The sequence below is a fragment of the Dunckerocampus dactyliophorus genome, chromosome 3, assembly GCF_027744805.1.
Source record: "Dunckerocampus dactyliophorus isolate RoL2022-P2 chromosome 3, RoL_Ddac_1.1, whole genome shotgun sequence".
Classification (NCBI taxonomy): domain Eukaryota; kingdom Metazoa; phylum Chordata; class Actinopteri; order Syngnathiformes; family Syngnathidae; genus Dunckerocampus; species Dunckerocampus dactyliophorus.
The window spans coordinates 2,780,001-2,803,667 of NC_072821.1; the positions used below are offsets into that span (position 1 = coordinate 2,780,001).

The 23,667-nt window shown below is 42.4% G+C and overlaps 1 protein-coding gene across 9 annotated transcripts in view; it reads left to right on the forward strand.

Moving 5' to 3' along the window:
* adcy7 (adenylate cyclase 7) overlaps window positions 1-23,667 on the forward strand; it is a 54,244-nt gene that overhangs the window by 484 nt on the left and 30,093 nt on the right. For 4 of the 9 annotated variants that reach the window (XM_054769978.1, XM_054769986.1, XM_054769981.1 and 1 more), the window contains exon 2: window positions 3,759-3,854. The gene's annotated coding sequence lies outside the window, so the exon portion shown is untranslated. Of the gene's footprint in view, window positions 1-3,758; window positions 3,855-5,076; window positions 6,406-14,955; window positions 15,097-23,667 lie in introns of those variants that run through there. The other 5 variants (XM_054769979.1, XM_054769980.1, XM_054769983.1 and 2 more) reach the window with 4 other exon arrangements.

Consider the following 23,667-nt stretch of genomic DNA (forward strand, 5'->3'; position numbering starts at 1 on the left):
TTATATATTACAACACCAATTGCTGTTTTTGATGTGATGTAAACTCCCATCTGATTTGGATCAACACCGCATTGTCATCAGAAACCCACTAAGGCTGACACTTGGAATTAAAATTCATGCACGTGCTGTGGAAGTAAAGTAAAGTAAATTGCCCCCAAAAGTGCCCTACGTTGCTAACTGACGCAAATATTCCAGGGTCACCTTTTACCTGGGAAATGTTTTCACCCCGTTTATTAACAATCAACAGTGCTTTAAAAAAACACGACCGGAGGCACAGCAGCTTGAGAAAACTGCCAAAAATATATTTTTCAATCCGCGAAGTTGACTTTAGCTGTATTAGAGGACAAAAACTGATCTAATTTTAGTTCAAAAATATTTTTAAAACAGCTAGGTTGACTTTAGCTGCGTTAAAGAGCGGAAAAATCTAATTTGAGTCCAGGGGCGAGCAGAAAACCCACGGCAATATGCTGAAAAGATTAATTGTATTTACATAGATGCATTGAGTTTATTTTTCTCAAGCTGCTGCGCCTCCGAAAGTGCACTTTGTCGCAATGCTGACTGGCTTGAACGTTCAAATTTTATCTGGAAAATGTTCACATTTTTCATTGACGTGTTTTGCACAACCCCACGAATTATCAACCAAATGATGGTGAAAAAGAAAACATTCCTGGGTCACCTTTATTTGGAAAATGATCAAATTATTCATTGGCTGTGGTAGCAGGACCTATGTTTTGAGTTTTAAATATGTTAAATATGTTGCAAACACACTGAGATATGTTCCAAAGATAGAATTAGCAATGAATTAGTTTTTTTTCCAAGCTGCTGTGCCTCCTAAAGTGCACCGTGTTGCAATGCTAATTGACGTGAACATTCCTGGGTCACCTTTATTTGGAAAATGATCAAATTATTCATTGGCAGTGGTAGCAGTACCTATGTTTTGAGGTTTAAATATGTTGCAAACACACTGTGATATGTTCCAAAGATAGAATTAGCTATGCATTTTTTTAAGCTGTTGCGCCTCTTCAAGTGCAATATGTTGCAATGCTAATCGGCAAACATTCCTGGGTCACTTTTATTTGTAATATGATCAAATTCTTGGCTGGCTGGGCAGTCGTACCTATGTTTTGAGGTTGAAATATGTTGCAAATGCACTGTGACGTGTTCTAAATATAGAATTAAGTATGAATTAGTGTTTTTTTTTTTTTCAAGCTGCCGCGCCTCCTCAAGTGCACTGTGTTGCAATGCTAATTGACATAAACATTCCCGGGTCGTCTTGATTTGTAAAATCATCAAATTCTTCATTGGCTGTGGTAGTAGTACCTACATACTGAGTTTTTATTAGACTTAGCTTTGAATATTTTTTTTTTTCAAGCTGCCGCACCTCCTAAATTGCACTATGTTGCAATGCTAATGGACGGAGATATTCCAGGGTTACCTTTATCTGGAAAAACTCAAATTCTTCATTGATTTTTTTTTTTTTTTTTTTTTGCAACGCCACCTTTTTGCATAATGAACTCACGACAAGGCCTTTATGAATTCACAAATTGTGAACATAACACTGACTTAAACTAGATCAGCTTTTTGGATTGGATCTAGTTTTAATCAGTTATGAATGCAGCGCGATCGCTACAAAAGATGTCATTTAAATTGTGCGACAGCAAGTCATTTCTAAAGTCAACAACAGACGTCTACTTTTCCCCCCGTATTGTGTTCAGTAGCAGTGTTTCACTCCCTTGTCCATCCATACACCAAACCTACTTCCTGTTTATGTTCTTACAATAAGCCAATAAGAGAAAAGAGCCACGTCATGTGGTTTGTCGTGATCGGTAAAAAATAAATTGAGCTGGGAACCAGCAAACCCATCCCAAACCAGGGCAAACAAACCATACGTGGTGAAGCACCAATCAAATGGCAACCAAAATATTAGAAACGTCTCTCAGCATGATGCAACGCATCGTTATGTTTTTTGATGCAGATCTTGCATAGGATGACTCCTGTTAGGTCGTGCATACGTGCCTGATGATGCGAGTGTATTTTTAAGAGTGTAATGGGAAAAAAAATGTCATCATCAAGTCCCTTGCGCTGCTTGACTTCCTTCCTCATACAGTATTTTTATTTTTTTTTGTTGAAAAACACACGCTGACAGGATTGCTCCTATGATAACACATCTGTTGCCAAATAAGCAACACATGATTTCAGCCATCTTCATCCTCATCCACCTTCAGCAAGCATTGTATTATACAGTATCTTCTCAAGAGACACCATAGAAATAAACTTGGGGCATTTAAAGTAGTCTGTGTACAGCTTGTATTGCTTTACTGTGCTGAAAATGAGTCAACACACGGCCATTATTGTCTAAATAGCTAGCAACGCAAATATGTACACCTCAATTAACGTGTCCAAGGTGCCGGCAGCACTCGTGCAGCCCCAGACTATAACACTACCATCCCATTGTTTGACTGGATCTCGTCAAAAGACGTTGCTGTTGGCAATTTAAGTCACTAAAATTGAAGAAGAAAGAGTGTGTGATTTGATCCACTTCACCTTTTGCATCATGAAGACAATGCATGGTAGGCTGCACGCTGTTATGCTTCCTTAAACTCAGGAAGTAAAAGGCAGGGAGTCGTGCTCTGCCTCACAATGTCACAGCATGATCACATGTTGAAATTGAAGTTTCTTTTCAATGAACCATAGCTCCCTCAGTACAGGCAGTACTCATGCAGCCAGGACGTGACAAAGTATTTCCACGTAGTGGCCTCACTGGATGCCTTGACGACAGCCAGTACGGCAGTCCATGGGCCTTTTGTACAGCAGTTTTTAAATCGGTTTTCATTATTTACCGATATTCAGGACTGTCACGATAACAAATTTTTCTGGTTGATAATTGTGCTATAAAATTATCATCGATATTCGATTCTATCGGCAATTTTTTTTGACAATTTTTTCATTAATTATTTGGTGTAATTCACATTTTTACCACTAGAAGGTACTCAAGTACAGTGTATGGTGTACCTGTGCGAGACATTAGCTTGACACAGAAGTTGCCTGTATGTTTGTTTTTCCAATGCCCCATTTTGCACTGCTTTGCTTATATTTGCCGACCAAACGCCTCAGCAAGCACTGACCGTCAGGACGAAGGCTCCGCTGCCCGAGCGCCTCCATCGGTCATTTTTTTTTTCCCCAGTTGGGAAAACTGTCCGTGTCGGTCATCGGGGTTTATGCGCTCACCGTGTTCATTCTGTTTTAAAAATGAAATATTCCCACACTGTGGCTGAGGCATTCGCTCTTGTGCTGTCGTTCATGTGTATGCTGGCTCACGGAGCTAACTGCTGCTAGGGTAGAGCTGACACGCAAACACACAAATGTTAATTTATCCAGGGCATCCTAATTATCAACCTGTTTTTAACGTTCCATTCATGGATTTGTCGATTATTGTGACAGGCCTACCACTATTACATTTTTATGCCAATATTGGGTGGATACATCCCTTAAAATAATATTTATTATATAGAAATAAACTCGAGAAAAAAGTCATAATTTACAAGAAAATGTGGTATCACAGAAAAAAGCCACACACTCACTGAGGCCAAGCGTTTATGTGCAATTTTACAGGGTTGTTTTCCTCCGAATGTTTGCCCTTATGAAACTGGAAGACTTAAGGTACATTCAAATGAAACGATGGTCTAACACGGAGCACGTATGTCACGTTCAAATCTAATTTCCCTTCCCTTTTATGTCCTCTTCTGTCCAACTTCTAGCGGGAAGTGGTTGAAAGCTGCTGCTGTAACAACAGAAGGCTGCAGCCTCTTATGCTGGACGTCTGCTGGTCTGAGGAGCGCCGCAGCGGCGATGAGGTGAGATTCTTTAGAGTGCCATTAGGAATGCCTCTCTACTGCATTCTCTGGCATATTGCTCCAATTTTCTGGAGACCTTCATCGCCCACGGGTGCCATTGTGCAAATGCTAACTACAATCTGCCTCCAGCGGCAGTTAGGGCATCAGATGTGTTCTTCAGTGGAAGCACCCTCTCAAAGTCAATCATTTATTTAGAAGCAGAAAAAGATGCTGTTGTATCATTGGAAACAAATCCCAACGCTGTGCAATTAATTATTGACAACTCCACTGGATACTACGAGAATGGCCATTGAATAGGAACCCTACTATGCAAAAGTGACTTAGCAGTAACATGTGTCCACCATAGCAGTAACATGTCCGCCATAGCAGTAACATGTCCACCATAGCAGTAACATGTGTCCACCATAGCAGTAACATGTGTCCACCATAGCAGTAACATGTCCGCCATAGCAGTAACATGTCCGCCATAGCAGTAACATGTCCGCCATAGCAGTAACATGTCCACCATAGCAGTAACATGTGTCCACCATAGCAGTAACATGTGTCCACCATAGCAGTAACATGTCCGCCATAGCAGTAACATGTGTCCGCCATAGCAGTAACATGTGTCCACCATAGCAGTAACATGTGTCCACCATAGCAGTAACATGTGTCCACCATAGCAGTAACATGTGTCCGCCATAGCAGTAACATGTGTCCACCATAGCAGTAACACGTGTCCACCATAGCAGTAACACGTGTCCACCATAGCAGTAACATGTGTCCACCATAGCAGTAACATGTGTCCACCATAGCAGTAACATGTGTCCACCATAGCAGTAACATGTGTCCGCCATAGCAGTAACATGTGTCCACCATAGCAGTAACATGTGTCCACCATAGCAGTAACATGTGTCCACTATAGCAGTAACATGTGTCCGCCATAGCAGTAACATGTGTCCGCCATAGCAGTAACATGTGTCCACCATAGCAGTAACATGTGTCCACCATAGCAGTAACACGTGTCCGCCATAGCAGTAACATGTGTCCACCATAGCAGTAACATGTGTCCACCATAGCAGTAACATGTCCGCCATAGCAGTAACATGTCCGCCATAGCAGTAACATGTCCGCCATAGCAGTAACATGTGTCCGCCATAGCAGTAACACGTGTCCACCATAGCAGTAACACGTGTCCACCATAGCAGTAACATGTGTCCACCATAGCAGTAACATGTCCACCATAGCAGTAACATGTCCGCCATAGCAGTAACATGTCCGCCATAGCAGTAACATGTCCGCCATAGCAGTAACACGTGTCCACCATAGCAGTAACACGTGTCCACCATAGCAAATGCTAGCCTGTCATCCAAAGCATTTTGACCAAAATCCACAGGGGGTGCCGGGTTATGACCTTTAGGAGTTCAATGAAGGCTCATGCATTGCATGTGTGATTCCAAAGCCGTTTGACCAAACATTTTGGAATTATTTGAATTTCGTGTTGTGGGGCGAATCATTAAAGGCTCCACCCACATCCTGTAGCGTGGTGTCAAATATATATCTCAGAATTCACCATACCCATCTGTCTAGTGTCCCATGTTCCGGTTTGGGTTCCTTTAGCTCCATTTATTAGCTCGGCGGGACTTAGCAACCGATAGTCCATCTGGCATCATTGTCCAACGATGATACAACTTTGAGGATGTCAGTACGATACTGTATGTATGCTAGCACGCCTTCCAACGCATTTTGACCAAAACCCAACCTACCCCTTTTTCTTCTTAGATTACAACTTTGTTCTTTTAACATTAATGGCTTTATTCTTGTAAGATGACTGCTGATTTTTCCATTTCCATTCTAGTTTTCTTGTTGAATGATATTTTTAGAATTTGTGCCACGGGCCAACAAAAAAATAGCCGCGGGCCGTAAATGGCCCCCGGGCCGTACTTTGGCCACCCCAGAGTTAACGTATGACCCTTGAAGTTTGTCCCACTTATTACTTAAACAACTAATAGTCCATAAATCTTTCACCATTTGCCTAATGATGATAAAAAAAGTGAGGCTATGTGTATTCCATGTATGCTAGTACTGTACGTCTTATGACACATCGAGATTACGACACCGTGGCGTGTTTATTTCCATACGAAACTAAAACGCAACATTTCGCTACCATCCACTTTAAAAGACAAGCGCGCTGAGCAACAAATGTAAACAAAACCTCCTTGCCTGAGGTAATAACCTCCCGTTCTGAACCCTGAGACCAACTTCCTTGCTTAAACAGCCGGAAGCTGACAGTACGAGCCAACGCTTGTCTCCTGTGATGTTTGAGTACGGTTGCCGCAGATGTGTGGGTGTCTTGTTCTTTGTCTCTCTTTTTTTTCCCTCTCCCCTCCACATTTTAATTTTCAATATTTTTCCGCTTACTTTGGCTTGAAGGACATTATGTAATTCTTGTGAAGCGCTTCCCATCTGCAAAAGTGCTGTTGGAGAGGTAGACTTTGCACAACTGTCGCTTTAGAGGTGACCCGTGAAAGAGTCCGAGATGGAGGAATGAAAAGAGATGACGGTGGTGCTGGTGAGCGTTTTATGACTTGTGACTTGATGCTGTGCATGTTTAGAGTCATTGGGGTGCTCCCCCCAGCATCGTGCTGTTGTCTTTTTCAACAGGCCACTGATTGGATTGAGCTGCTTAATGAGTGATTAGCTTTGTTGCTAGAAAGGCTTTCATTGAATAAAATGGAGTGGAGGTTTGGATGGGGGGGGGGAGCTCATCACATCCTAGTCTAATACGCTAGCACACGCATCCACTCTGGACAATCACAGTATCATTGCTCATTTTACAATCATCAAATAATGACTAATTAAATAGTTGTTACACTAATTTGCCAAGCTATTTTGTTAGCGTAGCATATATTGACATATATTGGATTTGTTTGAACATTTTTCATGCACATAATTTATTGTATACGACACCCTTGCACTGATTACTCAACTGCAGAGAGTACCAGAGCCTGAGCGTTACTGGGCGGAGGGTGTATTTGTACAAGTGCATGCTCATGATATCATGTCATGATATCAAATACAGCCGTTTCATTATTATTTCGTTCCAAAAGGTCAGACGAACCCCCCACTCCAAAATCAGGGCTGTCAAATGGTCAATGACCGTTTTTACAAAAGTTTACCAAAATGGGCATCCGTTCCAGACGGCGGATGTCCTCTGTGAAGCCACCGGGAGCAACATTCCCACCAGCCTCCTGGAAGCACTGGCAACATTTTCGGCCCACTTCCATGTCTTCTTTTTGCATTTTGAAGCTCTGCTTGGAACCTCCTTAAGATCCAACAGCGCAAAATGGAAATTCTTGCCATTTTTTTTAACTTGTCGTAACATTTTGATCAAGCATGTACTGTGAGTGTTCTATTTATAGTTGGGGCGTTTATTTACCTGAACCGCAAAGGCGACTGGATTCATTGGAAGTAGGCGGTAACTGGAGAGAGGCCATTATATCCCAAATGGGAAAATTCATGATACGTATCAAGGTAATTGTCTTAAACTGTAATAATGACGTGGTTGCACATGGCCATGGAAACACCAATTAAAGTTTTGGGGAAAAAAAAAAACAATAAAAAAAGTTCTTAAAAACTTGAATCTTAGCCCTGGGTAACTCCTTTTCTAACCCGAATATTGGGTCATGTATACGCCTATCGGGATATCCCATATCCCCGGGAACATTCGTTTGTGTTGTGCGCATGTTTTGTTGGAAAGGAATCTTGTGTCTTTGGCAGGAACTACTTGGAAACACGGCGACATGCAAAACCCCCGCTTTAGGAGCGAGGAGGAAACTAGCCACCTCGTGGGTGTGGAGAAAGACGGGAACATGAAGGAAGTACCGTACCGGCACCAAAGCGCAAACAAAGGCGACTGCTACTGGCCCCGGGCCGTTCATTATGCGCCGTGCTGCTGCTGCTGTTTTTGGAAACGGGAAGAAGAAGCAAAAATGACGCGCGGTGCGTCCAGACGTCGTTCGTGCGTCGTCGTTTTGATCGGGATATGCCGATTTGGTTACAATTACCACGTATACGGGAACAACCTTCTTTGCTCACACATGCGAACGGGTTATTCCGAATGTTTCAGAAACCGGAATATTGGCTGCATGGAAGCGTAGGCTGTGTGTGCGCCGATGATGCATGTGAGTGTGCTTCAGCTTTACAGGTGCCATGTACACTATGTACTGCACGCTGTGGGTCTGTGGTGCAAATATAATAATAAATAATCCTTCACAGTCAAGATGAAAACAGCTAATTAGTTTTGGTGTTCTATTGGATCTACAGTATGCTTTTGTCCAATTAGTGTATTTTTAACGGAATGAAAAGTGAATTGCATTGACTGCTTTTGAAATGGATTAGAAAAGGCCACCTGGTTGCTGCACGTTAGCCCGCCTGGACGAAGCGTTAGCAATCCTGCGTGCCTTCATTTCACCATCAGCATGTGAGGCTGATGGTGCACCGGCTTCAGGTTCCTTTTTTCACAAAGCCGTCCTTGCAGGCTTGATGGGGGGAAATGAGTAACGGTTGCCAAGGAAGTGAGATGGAGTGCGGTCGAGTGTCAGCTCTCAGCTCTCAGCTCTCAGCGCTTGTTTTTTTTAATGTTGAAACTCTTGTCGGAAGGCATTCTGAAAGAAGACAAAAAGTGGCGAAAAAAAACCCCAGAGTGACGGCGGTGGAATGTGCTTTGAATCAGCTTGTTGGTTGTATTTTAAAATGTACATTAGCAGCTGATGGAGGACTTGAATGAATAAAATATTAATAAAAAGCTCTTCCTCGAAAGGGAAGATGATGCAAGATGGCGTGTGTATGTCACATGACTGTATGCGTTTGCTGGTGGAAGCTAACGCTTCTACTCCTGAACCGCTGCAAGCAAAGGGGTGAAAATGTGTCAGAACATGCACCCCCACTGTGTTGCCTGTGCTATTACTTGCCTGACAAATACACCACATGGCGGCGCTGTTATTAAACCCCAAACGCAAGCACTTTCCATCACAGCGGCCATGTTTTCAACCAATCCTGGTCCCAGTCTCTAAACCAGGGGTGTCCAAACATTTTCCACTGAGGGACGCATACTGAAAAATTAAAGAATTCGGGTACACTTTTAAATGTTTTTTTGTTTTAAACCAGCCCATGTAGACATGCAGACGTTTTTTATTTTTCAGTTTGAAGGGTATTACTGTACAGGTATTAGTAGCAACCTTTTTGTTGCTGTTATTTTGTTTTATTTTTACAAATATTTGAACTTTCTTCTAATACATTTTTTTTTTCTTCCAATATTATGACTTTATTCTCATACATTATTGACTTCATTATTGGAATATTATCATTTTTTTCCCAAACCTGAAACTTTATTTGTTTTGTTTCTCATGTGATGACCCCCCCTCCTCATAATATTTCAACTTTATGCAATGATTTTTCCTTAATATTATGACTTTACTCTCAATATTTTGTATTTCTTGTAAAATTACTGCGCTTTTTCCATTTTGTGTTGTTTTTTTTTTTTTATTTTCTTAATCAATTCTTTAATCATATTTTTAGATATGTGTTGAGGGCCAATAAAAATGCCTTTTAAATTCCATTTGACACAGTAAGTAGCATTGCACTTGCAAAACATGCAGACACACAACAGCACGTCTTGTTAAAGCATCTTCCTGCAGGAAAATGTTGAGTGAATTGACTTGTGAGACAGCGCCCTCTGCTGGATTTGTAGCCGCAGCGTTCTTTTTCCTTTGCAGATGCCGAAAAAGCACTTTCTATTAAAGTTGCCATTAAAAAATTGCAGATAAATGCCGTGTCCGAGTCTGATGCAGCAATTTTGCAGAATATTCTGTGTGAAAGAGACTTTGCGGCCCGCGGCTTATTTTTCTTGACCCGCGTCGCATTCTAAAAATATTTTAAAAAATCAAATGAAATGGAGTAAAACCACAGAATGTGAAGACAAAAAGCTGAAATGTTGATACTAATAACACTGATCCTTTTCATTCTGCTGTATTCCAAAATTTGCGCTATTTTGCCTGAGCAGAATATGTTTCCGTGAAAGATTCCTTAGTTCGCTTTGCACGGAATAAATACGACTGGAACTGCAGTCTTCTCCCAGCAGGACATCTTTGCTCTGACCTTGGCTGAGAGCGCCACAGAAACCTCTGGAAGGGCGCTGCCGCAGCCTCCAGACATTCCTTACGATGCGGCTGTTCAAACAACTTCACCTTCCTACACATTCCTTGGCTAGCGGCGGCAAAAACACAGAAGGTGGCTTTAAAAAATGAAATGTGTAATCGGATCCCTGCCACGAACTATAAGGCTGCCATTCAGTCATTCAAAAAGTCTCAACTAAGGTCATTGAGGAAAAGCCAGAGGTCGGCGATGTGAACGAACATCTCAGCGACAGCTTTAATTATGGCATTGAGCGAGAGAGACAGGGATGCTATTATGTCAATCCTCTGGTTCCGTCCCCTCCAGTCAGCCATAACTCCCAGGAGTCGATGCAGGTAATGAGATCACCCTGCTCCTCTGACTTCATGGCTACTGCCCAGATGTCATTTAAGTCCGAGAATCGTGCAGTAAGCATTGCTTTTCCCTCTCAGGTACTGTAACGCTACCGTTGAAAGTCTCACATTCAAGTATTTTTCTACAATTGTGTGTTGTCCAAAATCTAGACTTGATGCTTTTTACATAGTAACTCTGCACCCCATGATAGACGCCACATATCACATACGATGTAGCACGAACTCATTCAATACCAAAGACGTAGTTATTTGTTTTCATAAACCCAAACGCCCGATCCCAACAACGTAGTTTTTTACTTTTTTTTTTTTGCGCAAGAGGCAAAAAGAGGCGATGACGCAACTCTCCACTAACGCATTTCACTTCAGAGCAATTTTGAGCCATAAAAATGGCCACAAGATGGCAGAAGTGCTCAGCAGGGATCAATTTCAATGAAGAATCACACATGACAGGAAGGAGGAAGTGAGAGAGCGTGGAGGAGTGTAGCGTGCAGAAGGTTACGCCTTGTAGGGAAATTTTAACGCGTCCGCACGCGCGCACACACAGTTCAGTTCCAAATATGAAAATAGTTCATGGTGATATGTTTGTAAATAAGTTGTTCTTTTGACGTAAAAAAAACCCTTTTTGTGTTGGTTTATGTTGGTATAGTTCAGGGGTCTGCAACCTGCGGCTCAGGATGCTGCTCTTTTGCACTTTTGCTGTGCCTCCAACTGGTTTATGCTTCTGTGTTGTCACTGAGTCGTCTCTTCTGACGCCGTCATGAACCTTTCGGAGTTCTGTGTCATAGTTGAGCGTGTGCCGTGTTTCGCCAACGTGCAAGGGGCAGTGTTTTCTGGTGAGTCAACCCGGTGAGAAACCGTGATGCTGATCAACTACTTTGCTTGTTAGCTTCCTTTGTCGCTAATGAACAATAGCAACCAAAGGGACAGGGGGCGTGATGTTGGAACTAATCAATGTGTTACAAATGCTTTTATTGTGAATGTTGATCCAAAATTGATGTAGAAGCCTTAAGAAACATGACTGATCACAAGGTGGCAACAGGTGTGGTTCGTCACTTTGCCAGGAGGAACAGGAAGACAGAAAACGTGACAACAGGCCCAAGGAAATGACATATTTAGCATTACCTTCAATTTAGTGGTCAAACAGGTTTTGTGGCTCCAAGTTGGTTTTCATTTGGTGGAAACGGGCCCAAATGGCTCTTTTGATGCTAAACGTTGACGACACCTGGTATGTTTGTTTCGATATTTGAGCTGTCACAAACTCAAAAAATATGTGTGTCAAAGTGAAAGTTATGCTTGAAATGCATCTTCTCACAAAAAGCTGGTTTTCTCCCTTTTTTTTTTAGTCAGGAACTGATATTTGCCTAAAACTTACATATGTTCTACTACTGATTACTAAAGGACGGAAAAAGGTAGAAACACGATAAAACAATTAATGGAACAATAGAAAAAAACGAGGTTGATCATTTTAAAGCCTTGATAAATTGACGTGTGCGACGTGTACGTACGCCTGTTCCTTGTCCTCGTCTTGCTGTAGCACACAGGCAGGATGACAAGATGGTTTACTCTGCTTGTGTCGGAGTGCATTGGTTGTATAGTCCAATTCAGGGAAGGAGTGAGCCTTTTGTCAGCTGTTCAGTGTCTTTGTCACAGTATGTGGAGGTGGGGGCTAGCTACGTAGTGATTGAATATACTGTTACTGTCACAGCAGTCAGCAAGCAAACGCTAATATGAATGAAAGCACAAAAGCGATAGTTTCTAAGCCACCGTTCCAGTGTGGATGCGCTGTGCGGCATTCGTCCCGGCGGTTGACGCTTGCTGGGGCGTTTGATCCGCGAAGTGAATGTGTAGTGCCGGGCGGCGCGAGCTCGCGATACCCAGGGTATGTGAGGTGGTGACGCCCTGCGATTCGTTAGTGCTATGATAGGCATCTTCTGTGCCTCACACAGATACACTACACTTGAGTACCATCTATGTGACATGACACAGTGATCATTGACTGATAAACTTAATGATAATATGGTATACTAAAAAAAAAGTCGAAATGATCGATTATCGTCGATAATTTATAGCCCAATTATCAACCAGCAAAATTTGTTATGGTGACAGGCCTACTGACATCCCATTCGAAAAGCTAGCCAAGCTACATCCATTTCTGGGTTACAGTCGTCCCTCGCTATAGCACGGTTCGAATACCGCTCCCTCACTATATTGTGTTTTTTCTATGAAGAAGTGTGAGGGGCCTCATTAATTATGTTTTAATATTCAGTACAATAATAATACAAATAATATTGTTGTATGCGTGAAGTGTTTTTTAATGAAACGTCCTGTCGTGTGTCTGTGTTAATCAGGCTGTGCCATCACAGGACAATTACTCAAACAAAATCACTCCACCCACGCAGTAAGCATTAACATGTCTGAAAGCAGATTAGTCACCTGTGTGCTTTTTCTTGTGATATTGTGTAATGTATATTATGTCATTCCCTGTCAATCACGTCTGCTGCTGTGTTTTATTTCCGGCACGGATTGACACCTCACCCCATTGTGCACACGTCTCGGCTGCTGCTTGGAATCATGCAATTTAGAACCATCTCGCCCATTATTGTCATCTTTGTGATAGTTTTCATGACTTAGCTGGCAGGTAAAGAGAGCGTGCTTTACGCTGAAGAATAAATCAAAGGCACATTGGAGGAAAAACACTGCTTGAACTTGAACGTTCTGTTCAGAGGTGGCGTCCAAAAAACAACTTGACACTACTAAGATACAATGCAAGCCACCCGGCATTGTTACTATGACTCACTGATGAATGCTTGAGCCCTTGCCACCATGGTGCATTTACTTACCCAATACATAGACACTGAAGCTTCTTTATCCAAGACAGTGCATGATATGCTGCTTGCTGCAATGTTTTAGTCCCAAGAAAGGACAAAGAAGGTGTTAGAATGGAGATGTGCATTTATCTGTGGACAAATGGATGTGCTATGGTCGTGACGTGATGCAACTGAACTGTAAAGCTTCTTTATCCAAGACAGTGCATGATATGCTAAGTCTCAGGAAAGGATAAAGCACTGGACCTGAAATTTGCATAAATATTTGAAAAAATGAGTTATCTAAGCTCTGATGTGACACGATATGGATACTTTTTTGCTGGAGTGGTCAGAGAAGTAAGCTTTTTTCATTCAAGACAGTGTATGATACACTGCTCGCTGCTATGCTAAGCTGAACTCAGGAAGTGGTCAGTTACAATGGATGTGCATAGGAATACTTAGATTGTGCTTGAGTGATCACAGACATAAGTTTCTTTATTCATCTAACAGTGCATTATGGGAATGGATGTGAATAGGCGTATGTCACATAAATAGGCTTGCTTATCAAGACAGTGCATTGTATGCTGCTGTCATGTGTAACTGAGGATGGGAAAGTAAAAACGCAAATCTCTGTTATATAGGGACTATGCTGGCGTGTACACCGGGAGGATGCACGTTGACAGGCATATGTCACATAAATAAGCTTCTTTGTTCAGGACAGTGCATTATATGCTGTTTGCTGCAATGTCTCGTTGAACTTAGGAAGAAGGGACAAAAATAACACAGTAAACCCAACATTTGCATAAATCTGCAGAAAATTTGAGGCGCTATGTTGGTGTGTGTGTGAAGGCAGTGAAGATCTTTCATAAATAAAATTCTTTATTCAAGACAGCGCATGATATGCTGCTTGCCATGTGTCTTGCTAAAGAAAAAGTTTGCAGAAATCTGTTGACAGAGGCACAGTGGACAGTGAAGGCGGTTATGGATACTTTGTTGCTGGAGCTTCCACAGAAATAAGCTTTGTTAGTCAAGGCAGTGCATGGTATGCTGCTTTCTGCAATGTCTAGTGGGTCGGGAAATGGGGGGGGGGGGGGACTCAAAACGTTGGACAATGAAGACGGAAGTTACAGTGAAGACACAGTAATATAATACGTTGTTTTTATGTTGACGTACATCACAGAAGGAAGCGTTGTTAATCAAGACAATGCATGATATGCCGCTTACTGTTTTGTATTACGCTGAACTAAAGGAAGGAAAGTAAGGCATTTGATCACAATTTGCCCACATTTAGACAGGCAATTAAATGTGGACAGTGAAGCAGGGTATGGATACTTGTTTGCATACTGTTGGTGTACATTACAGAAATTTGCTTCAGTCGTCAAGACGGTGCATGATATGTTGTCTGTTTCTCAAGAAATTAAAACCTCAAACCTGGACATGGATGTGGATACCAGTGACAGTAGCAAGACACTGGTTTTATATCAGTGCATGGCACATCAATAAGTTTCATTTGTCAAGACAGTGCATGGCATGCTGCCTACTGTTTTATTTGCTGTACACGGGAAGGGTGAAGAAGGCCAAAAGGTTGTCCATGTTGTCACTGATATTAAGTCAAAGTAAAGTTGTCCTCCCTTGGATAGGTGAGGACATGGCACCGGTGCTCCTTGCTTTCGTTGAGCTGCGCTGCCTTGTTCGCCAGCTCTTCTTCCAGCATCTTTTCATTGTTGTTGGTTTTGATTTCAAACACTTTGAGTGTGTTGCTCCTTTCAGTCAGGAGCTGGTTGGTCAGGTAGTCCGCCTGGTTCCAAACTCCAGCCTCAGGTTCACCATCCACCACTGATCCTTCGGGCTGTTCACCAGGTTCTCCCTGAAGAAGGCAGCACCAGAAGGATCATCTTGTAGAAGACTAAGGTACATTTTCCACCAGCTGGCAAAAGGCGACATGATTCTGTATGAATGCATTTTCCTGCAAGCAGCTTCCCGAGCAGGTCCTCGCTTAAAGACGCACACAGGAAGGCTTTGTGAGGTCAGAAGCGCTGCGGTTTGGTAGCATCACAGCCATCGCCGTGGCAACCTCAAACCTTGCTCATTTTTTGAAGGAACTGCTGTTTGGTACTGTAAAAATACTACATACAGTAGTTCCTGTCGTATAGAGGATCTTTGACGATCGTTTTTGCGGTAGATTCTTAAAAACAGCAGAGCGGTCTTGTCTTATAGAGGAACCTTGACTAGTGTATTTGCAGTACATTCCTGCAAACAGCAGAGCGCTCTGGTCTCATAGAGGATCTTTGACACTTATTTTTGCAGTAGATTCCTAAAAACAGCAGCGCTCTCCTGTCATACGGACGACCTGTGACTGCACTTTTGAGGAATGTACTGTAAAAATAACAGAGCTCCTGTCATGTACAGGATCTTTGACCAGCGTTTTTGCAGTCTATTCCTAACAACAGCAGCGCACTCCTGTCATATAGAGGATCTCTGACCAGCGGGTATGCAGTCTATTCCTAAAAACAGCAGCACACTCCTGTCATATAGAGGATCTCTGACCAGCGGGTATGCAGTCTATTCCTAAAAACAGCAAAGTGCTTCTGTCATATAGAGGATCTCTGACGAGCGTCTATGCACTACATTCTTGAAAACGATCACAATAAAGAATCTTTGACATGCATTTTTGCAGTAAATTTCTAAAAACAGCAGAGATCCTCGGTGACTGCAACTTTGAGGGACGTACTGTAAAAATAATAGCTCCTGTCATGTACAGGATCTTTGACAAGTGTTTTTGCCGTATATTCCCAGAGTATAGCGGATCTCTGATGAGCCGGTATGCAGTATATTCCTAAAAACAGCAGCATGTCCCTGTCATATAGAGGATCTTTGATGAGCGGGTATGCAGTATACAGGCATACCTAAAAACAGCAGAGCTCTCCCATCTTATACATAGAGGATCTTTGACAAGCATTTTGCAGTCGGCGCTCCTGTCTTTGACGCGTGGTTTTGCAGTATGTTCCCAAAAACAGCAGCGTGCTCGCATCATGTGGAGGGTGTTTGACTGCTCCGATGTTGGCGTAAATGACGTATAATAGCATTTTGCTTTGCAAACGTGTGTGTTTTTCAAATCCAACCAGCATCTGACAAGGAAACGGCTGGGTCTAATCCAATCAGGGCTGCCGTATATCCATCTTGGATTTGCCTTGCTTGGCTGATGTTTTTCAAACCAAATTCTATGTCTCAAAATCAATAAATTCTTCTCCGAGCTCCTCTAAGCACAAAAATGGGCAACTTGTGGTCACTCTGGTTTGATCTTAATGTGAAAGAGTCAAGTGTCAGCGCTGTGCTCCCGCTTTCACTTCCTTTATTTATTATTACACGCAATGGCAGCAGCATTTGAAATCAACACTGATAGAGCGTCCTGTTAATATGGTTAGCTTTCAGCCGCTTCTTCAAGCCAGCGAGGCTAATTCAATAGCAGTACACGGCGCTTTGGGAGGGGAGGATGGGAAGGGACGAGAGGGCTAATCTAATCCTGCCTGCTGCGTTGCTGCTCTTACATTAGTCATGTGCTTATGGAAAAGCATACTAGAGAAACTGAAATCTAAACCACATGGTCAACACTTCCTCGCGGCCTGGCGCTTGCTTTCTCACTTGAAACACTTGATGCCATTCCCTTTTGAGCGTTCTGAGCTCCTGTTTTCCTGGCCGCGTCATATTAAGTAGAATACGGCTGCCTGGAGAAGTTTCCTTGTAGAGGTTTGCATAGATGTGGTGGAACACGTGGCTGACGTCATGCTGCCCTCCTGTAGACGGTGCTGCTCATTTCTTCTCATGACGGTTACTGAATCGCCACCAAATTTGGAACACCGACAAGCGCGTGTGTGTAACATCTGAGCAAGAATTGTTGAAAAACATGGCCGCCATCAAGCAAAATGTCTTTGCAGGGGGCACAGGCGGGAGTCACCCCGTGACAGACATGACATTTGTGGCACCCCCAAGGGGTTGTGGTCAAAATACTATGGAAGGCCTGCTAGCGCACATGTTATGCAGATATCCTCATAGTTTTATCATCTTTAGACAGATGGTCAGTGACTTATGGACCGTTAGCTGCAAAGTCCCGTAGGTGCCTGCGTAACGACATTGTTTGTCAACCAGTCTCGCTCAAAATGTACACACATTTGCTTGTCAGTCCCCTAAAGGCGTGTACAGTAATCCCTCGCCACTTTGTGCTTCACCTTTTGCGGCTTCACTCTATCAAAGTTTATCAATAACATAGTAATGAATTGTTGCGTCATTCAGTACAGCCTATTATTAGTAAAAATAAAAAAAAGTATGCATATTTAAAACACATTTTACATGTTCTTTGCCCAAATTAAGCATTTTCAAGCATAAAATGGCTAAATGAACTAAAATACAAATATAAGGCACAGGGGTGTCTGAGACGATACACGAGATTGGGCCGACGAGAACCGGGTGAGACGAACTTTAAATATTCCTTAAAAAAAAAAGTACAATGAAAAAATATTTTAAAAATACAGTATATGACAATATTGCTATCTACTCATTTAATTTCTACGATATGTATGCTAGTGGCCCCGCCTCCAGCCAGTCTCTATGACTAACAATAGGGCTCACCCCGTTCATGCCCTTGTTCTATGCAACAAAAAACCTATGCACAGAGTGAACTCTCTTGCTGCCTCTTTGGAGGCGGCAGACGAGGAAAACAGACACGCGTGCACATGGCAATATATTGAAGCCGGCAAAATTTATCAAGTTCATTTTCATTTATTGCGTTTAATTAATGAATTTATTAGCGTCCCAGGCCTAGTGAAGGGTGTACCCCACCTCTCGCCCAAAGTGAGCTGGGATAGGCTCCAGCATACTCTCGCAACCCTAATGAGAATAAGCAGCATAGAAAATGGATGGATGGAAGTTTCCAGCAGGTTCTACAAAATATCAACGACTGATCCAAAAAATAAAGGATTATTATTTTGGTGTAACTTTGCAGAAATTCACTTATCACGGTCGGGTCTGGAACCAATTAACCGCGATAAACGAGGGATTACTGTGCCGTGTTTAGTGGTGAGTCGACTCAACACGCCTGAAGTTACAGTGGGTGGTTGTCGAGACCGTATTGAGTTTTGTGAGAAGTGTCAAGTCAATCTGACCTATTTTAAAGACAGCCCCACCGTGTGGTGCATTTGTCCGAAAATGAGTTCATTATGACGCAAGCATAATAAATGGTTGGACTCATGACGTCTTCCGGAGTTGAGCAATCAGCATATCATGCACTGTCTTGAATGCATCTTGAGTGTTCATGCAGTAAAACAATGACCAGGCTATCAAAGGGTGGTCTACTTGACACTTTCTTTATACTCTGCATTCTCTTGATTGGTGATAAACTAAAGATGAGGTCAAGGCTTTGCCTTTAAAAAAAAAAAAAAAAAAAAAAAAAGCACAAAAAAAGCAAGTATTTTTCCCAAAGCACATCACTGCTTTTTACTGCACTCTTGGTGTTGGCATTCAATACGAGACAAAGAGTGACCTCTGTAAAAAGGCAACATTTCTCAGCCCGTGCGACACAGACGCTGAGGTCAAAGAACACATGCCTCTAATCTCTAATGTCTTTCATCTCTTTCAGTGCACACATGTTGCAAACATGATTTCAAGCCCAATTGGATCCATTCTTGTCGGACGGATGATTCTCTAGAGGCCAGTGTCTCCACTATCTGGACATTTACTATTTATAGATCGCTTATACATGAGTGTCACTTGTAACTCACCTCTTTCTCGTTCTCCCTCAGTGCTTTTTGTTATCCTTTGTGTAATAATAATAATAATAATAATTCATATGGGTTGGAATCTCTGTGTGGAGTTTGCATGTTACTATGCATGCTTGCATGGTATGCTGATTGCTGCTATGAGTTAGGAAGAAGACATGAACAGACTGCCCTGCTGGCTTATTTTTCAATATCAGCATTGATTTTGACCCAAAATATGCGAAAATCTGAATAGTCAGAATACAATGAATAGAAACTCTCCAATAACAGGCGGCAGAAAACACATCTTATTCATCCCACCCACGTCTGTAATAACTTCTAAATATGTGGCGGCAAAGCATAAATTGTACATAAAATATACAGCAAGCGAGCAACGACGAGGCCAAAGGCTGGACTGTGACTCTGATCCATCTGTTCTATCAATCATTTGACATTATCATTCATTAATGGTGAGTACCTATACATTTTGCCTTTCAGAATGTGTTTAACAAGCGTGTGAGGCATACTTAGGGCTTAAACCTGGATTGTGCTTCGATGCAACAATCACGTTTATTACAAATGTTGAGCTGAAGGTAGCGGGAGGGTTTGGAGCAGCAGCATAATCCAGGCTTGATTTAAAGTGTCAAAAATAAACGTTTTTATGTACATGTGAGTCACTCGTGTTTGGTATTCGCCAGTGGTCTTAGAACATAACCCCCGCATATAGCTTGTATGACACGTTGTCCAATCTTGCTTCTTGTGTCGCTGTAACACAAACGTTGAGCTTTCTGAGCTGTTAAAGCCTTCGACTCTCAGCTCGTCAGACGCTCAGTGACGTTAGTGTGTTTTGTTGGCCTGCTGCTTTCAGGGTTCAGTGACGCCAGTGGACAAGGCTGCTACACGATGCCCCATTCACCACTGCCAAGCTTTGTCAATGCACAGCAGTTTCGCCATTCATTCTCCCTCAAATGGCTTTCCTCGCTGTTGTTCTTCTTCCAGACTGATGGGGCTGCTTTTTTTTTCCTTTCTCCATGGTAACGTTAAAGCTGCGCCAGTAAAAGCACCCGTCTTTCTTTTTCCACATCAAGTTCGGGAGGATACTTGGCACTTTGTACGTGTCTGTAGCTTTAATGCTAATGCTAGCTGTCTGAGAGTGCCTTGCGGTTGGAATTTGGTGGCTTCACTTATTTAAAAAAAATATTGATCAAATCATTCTGTTTTACGGTTGAATACGGACTATTAGTAACCAAAAAATGGCGTATTTTTATTGATTTATTATTATTATTATAATTGATTTAAATAAATACATTATAAGGCAACGGAAGACACAAAGATGTGACAGTATGTAGTACTCTCCACCGGTCACCAGGTGTCAGTGTTGTTACTGTAATGTTCGGTGAGACACACAAGCACCAGACTTGATCGGCGGAACAACAGGCTTTTATTGCAGGTTTGAATGAGCTCACAACAGGCACAATAACCCCGAATAAATCAAAATCCAGAATGAAAACACGGGCTGCTGTTGCTGCCGTAACATACGCCAAGCTAAAACTAAACCCCGACATCACTTCCTGTCCGTCCCGCCACTCGATTCCCCGAGGGAACACATTTGAAGCAACACACACCAGCAGGAGTCTTTATATAGTCTTTATCTTAAACGTCTTATTTCCTGTTATTATGTCTACTATATTGGCTATTACGAGTTTAAAGGTAAATATAGGGGTGTTATTTCAGGTGTAGATGGCTCTATTGTTAAAAGCTGCATTTAGAAGGTGGTAAACAGGTTTTCTATGCTTTAACTGTGAAAATATTCCAATTAGAAATAGGGAATCCTACTTCACGGAAATTCAGTTATCACGGTGGGATCTGGAACCATTTAACCGTAATAAATGAGGGATTACTGTAAACTATAACTTTGTAATAGATGCCAAATATCGGTGATTCCCAACCACTGCGCCGCGACACATCAACTCAAATTATTATTATTATTAGCTCCCACTTCTGCGTCTGACTAAGGACAGTTGGCAGAGCTTTATTTGAAGCTGTGTAGCGAAGCCTACTTTTTTTTTTTTTTTTTTTTTGGAAAGCTGTCCTCCGTTAAGTGGGGTCATCTGTCTCGGGCCCCGTCGGAGGCGGTATCTTCTCCATGTATGATTTCGCAAAAAGCCGCAGCTCCAAAAAGCACCTCTTCTCTAAAAAGTGGAGTAAACAAGGAATATAAAGAGACTCTAGAGACACAGATGACTATTAGAGCATCATTAAAATGGCATCACAGGGGACCCATCCATTACCACACTGTTAAATAGTCGCTATAAGGCAGCGGTGGGCAAACTGCGGCCCACGGGTCATATCAGGCCCGCCAAGTGTCTTAATCTGGCCCACCGGGCGTTTCCAAATTCCTTTTTTTTTTTTTTAAACCTTTAACATTGAAGCTGTATCCAACAACACGTCAACACACAAATGACGCACAATGTAACCTCCCTCGTGCACCATGTGTGCATGCGAATAAATATTACACCCATATAGCCCTGCCGCAAGGCATGCTGGGTAGCTTGTGACACTCCCAACATTTTGCCGTGTTTTTGTCGCAGTTTTGCTTCACTGCAAAATATGTTGAGGAGGTCGTCAGGTAAGTGAACAAGGGGGGACGTTTAACATACTCTTGATATCCAATGTTTTATGGTTCATAGCTCATGTTGTTGTTGCCGCTGGACTACCCAGCATGCCTTGTGGACACTTGTGAAGTTACATGTTACGTTTACCGCTTGCCGGTTGTTTCTCACCCACGTAGTAGTAGTTGGCCAATTGTTTTAACCCAATGTTGCCCGCGAGCCGCAAAGTTTGCCCACCCCTGCTATAAGGTATCCTTAAATGACAATGATGGGTCTCCGGGTCCGCTCTCTGGTATTTTAACTGCTGTATCACACTCTAAAATATGAGCATTCCCATGGTGTGGCGATAAAGAACTATATGGGTGTAATTTATGGTGACACACACGGTAAAAAAAAGGTGTACATCAGTGTCAGTTTTAACATACAGTAGACCTCAGAGTAAATGATCCCTGCTACATTAGTGTAAAGCTCCAGGAAGCATCAACAGTACGTCAAGTCCTCCTTTGCCCCAGAGAGCAGCTGCCGGTTAGGCAAGGCCACGATCCCCCGCCACCTATTCTGTGTGCTTGCTGCTTTTTACAACCCTCTCATTGTCTTTGCCGCGTTATCTGAGGCACGGCTTGGTAGACGCGGTGAAAAGGTGGCATTAACTGTGGTTGTAAACTCCCAGCAGCAGTCATGGCGGTGGGCTTAATGATGACAATGCGGTTTGTCAGCACAGAATGAACCACCATGGCGGCCGACTGCATGGAAACACAAGTCCAGCGCGCCCCCATCTTTTTTCTTTTCCTTTTTTTTTGTAATGTGTGTTGCTTTTTATGGCACCTAGCATCTGTTGCAGTTGCTATGTGAAGGACAAACATAAAGCCTTACACATGCGGCCATATTAGCAGCTGGAGGAAATGAGGTTTCTATTGACAGCGGCGCAAAGTCCACATTGTTCCTCTGGAGGTCACGGCCGGAGTTTCCCCGCTCCTAAAACAACGCTTCATTTGCTGGAAAAGTGTAGTTGGCTGCGGTGATGCTGGTGTCTGTTTTTCCTTTATTACTTTGAAACAATCCATGACATGGTTTGGTAAGTTTTGGAATAAATAAGAACAGTCTGTAGTCTTCCTGTTACTCTAATTATGTTTGTACAGTGAGTGTTTACATCAGGGGTGTCCAAAGTGTGGTCCGGGGCCATTTTTAGCCCACAGGTTTTGTGTGTTGGCCCTCGGCATATTGTAAAAATAAATTCAATTCATTACTAATAAGATCTATTATTAGACGTTACAGTTATTTGCTTTGTCATCTGTAACGCAAAGCTAAGATGTGGCTGTTTTGTTCAGCTAGCTTAGTGTATATTAGATTGGTTTTAGCATCAGTAATGCACAATATGTGTCACTCATATGCGGCCCTCGCTGGGAAAACGGTTGTAGAGTGATCCCTCGCCACTTCACTGTTCGAATTTTGCGATTTCACTCTATCACAGTTTTTTTCAAAAATACATTAATAAATCACGCTGTTCTGTGATTGAATACTACCTAAAATATGCATACTAAAGCAAATCTAGTGTATTTTTGGGGCCTAAATTGAGCATAAAAATGGCTAAATGAAGTAAAATACAAATATAAGGCATTCAGAAGCCTCATTCAAAGACGTTGTGATGATACAGTATGTAGTATTCCACACTGGTCACCAGGTGTCAGACCAGCCTTGATCACTGAATGAACAGCAGGCTTTTATTGCAGGTTTGAATGATCTCACAGCAGTCACAATAATCCCTCACATGGGCTCCTGTGGCAGTGGTAAGAGCCCCCCCGACATCACTTTCTGTCCGCCCTAACACACATGAGCACGAGCCTTATTTATGTTTTACATGGCTCGTTGTCCACTATATTGGTTAATACGGGTGCAAAGGTGAATACAGGGGTGTCATTTCATGTGTCGAGGGCTCTAATAATGTTAAACGTGTTTAGAAGGTTGTAAACAGGTTTTCTATTTTATAACTGTGAAAATATTCTTTCTAAATAAGGAATCCTACTTTGAGGAAATTCACTTATGACAGTCGGGTGTGGAACCAACTGACCGCGATAAACGAGGGATTACTCTAGATCCGCCAATAGGTAGATGAATGCTAA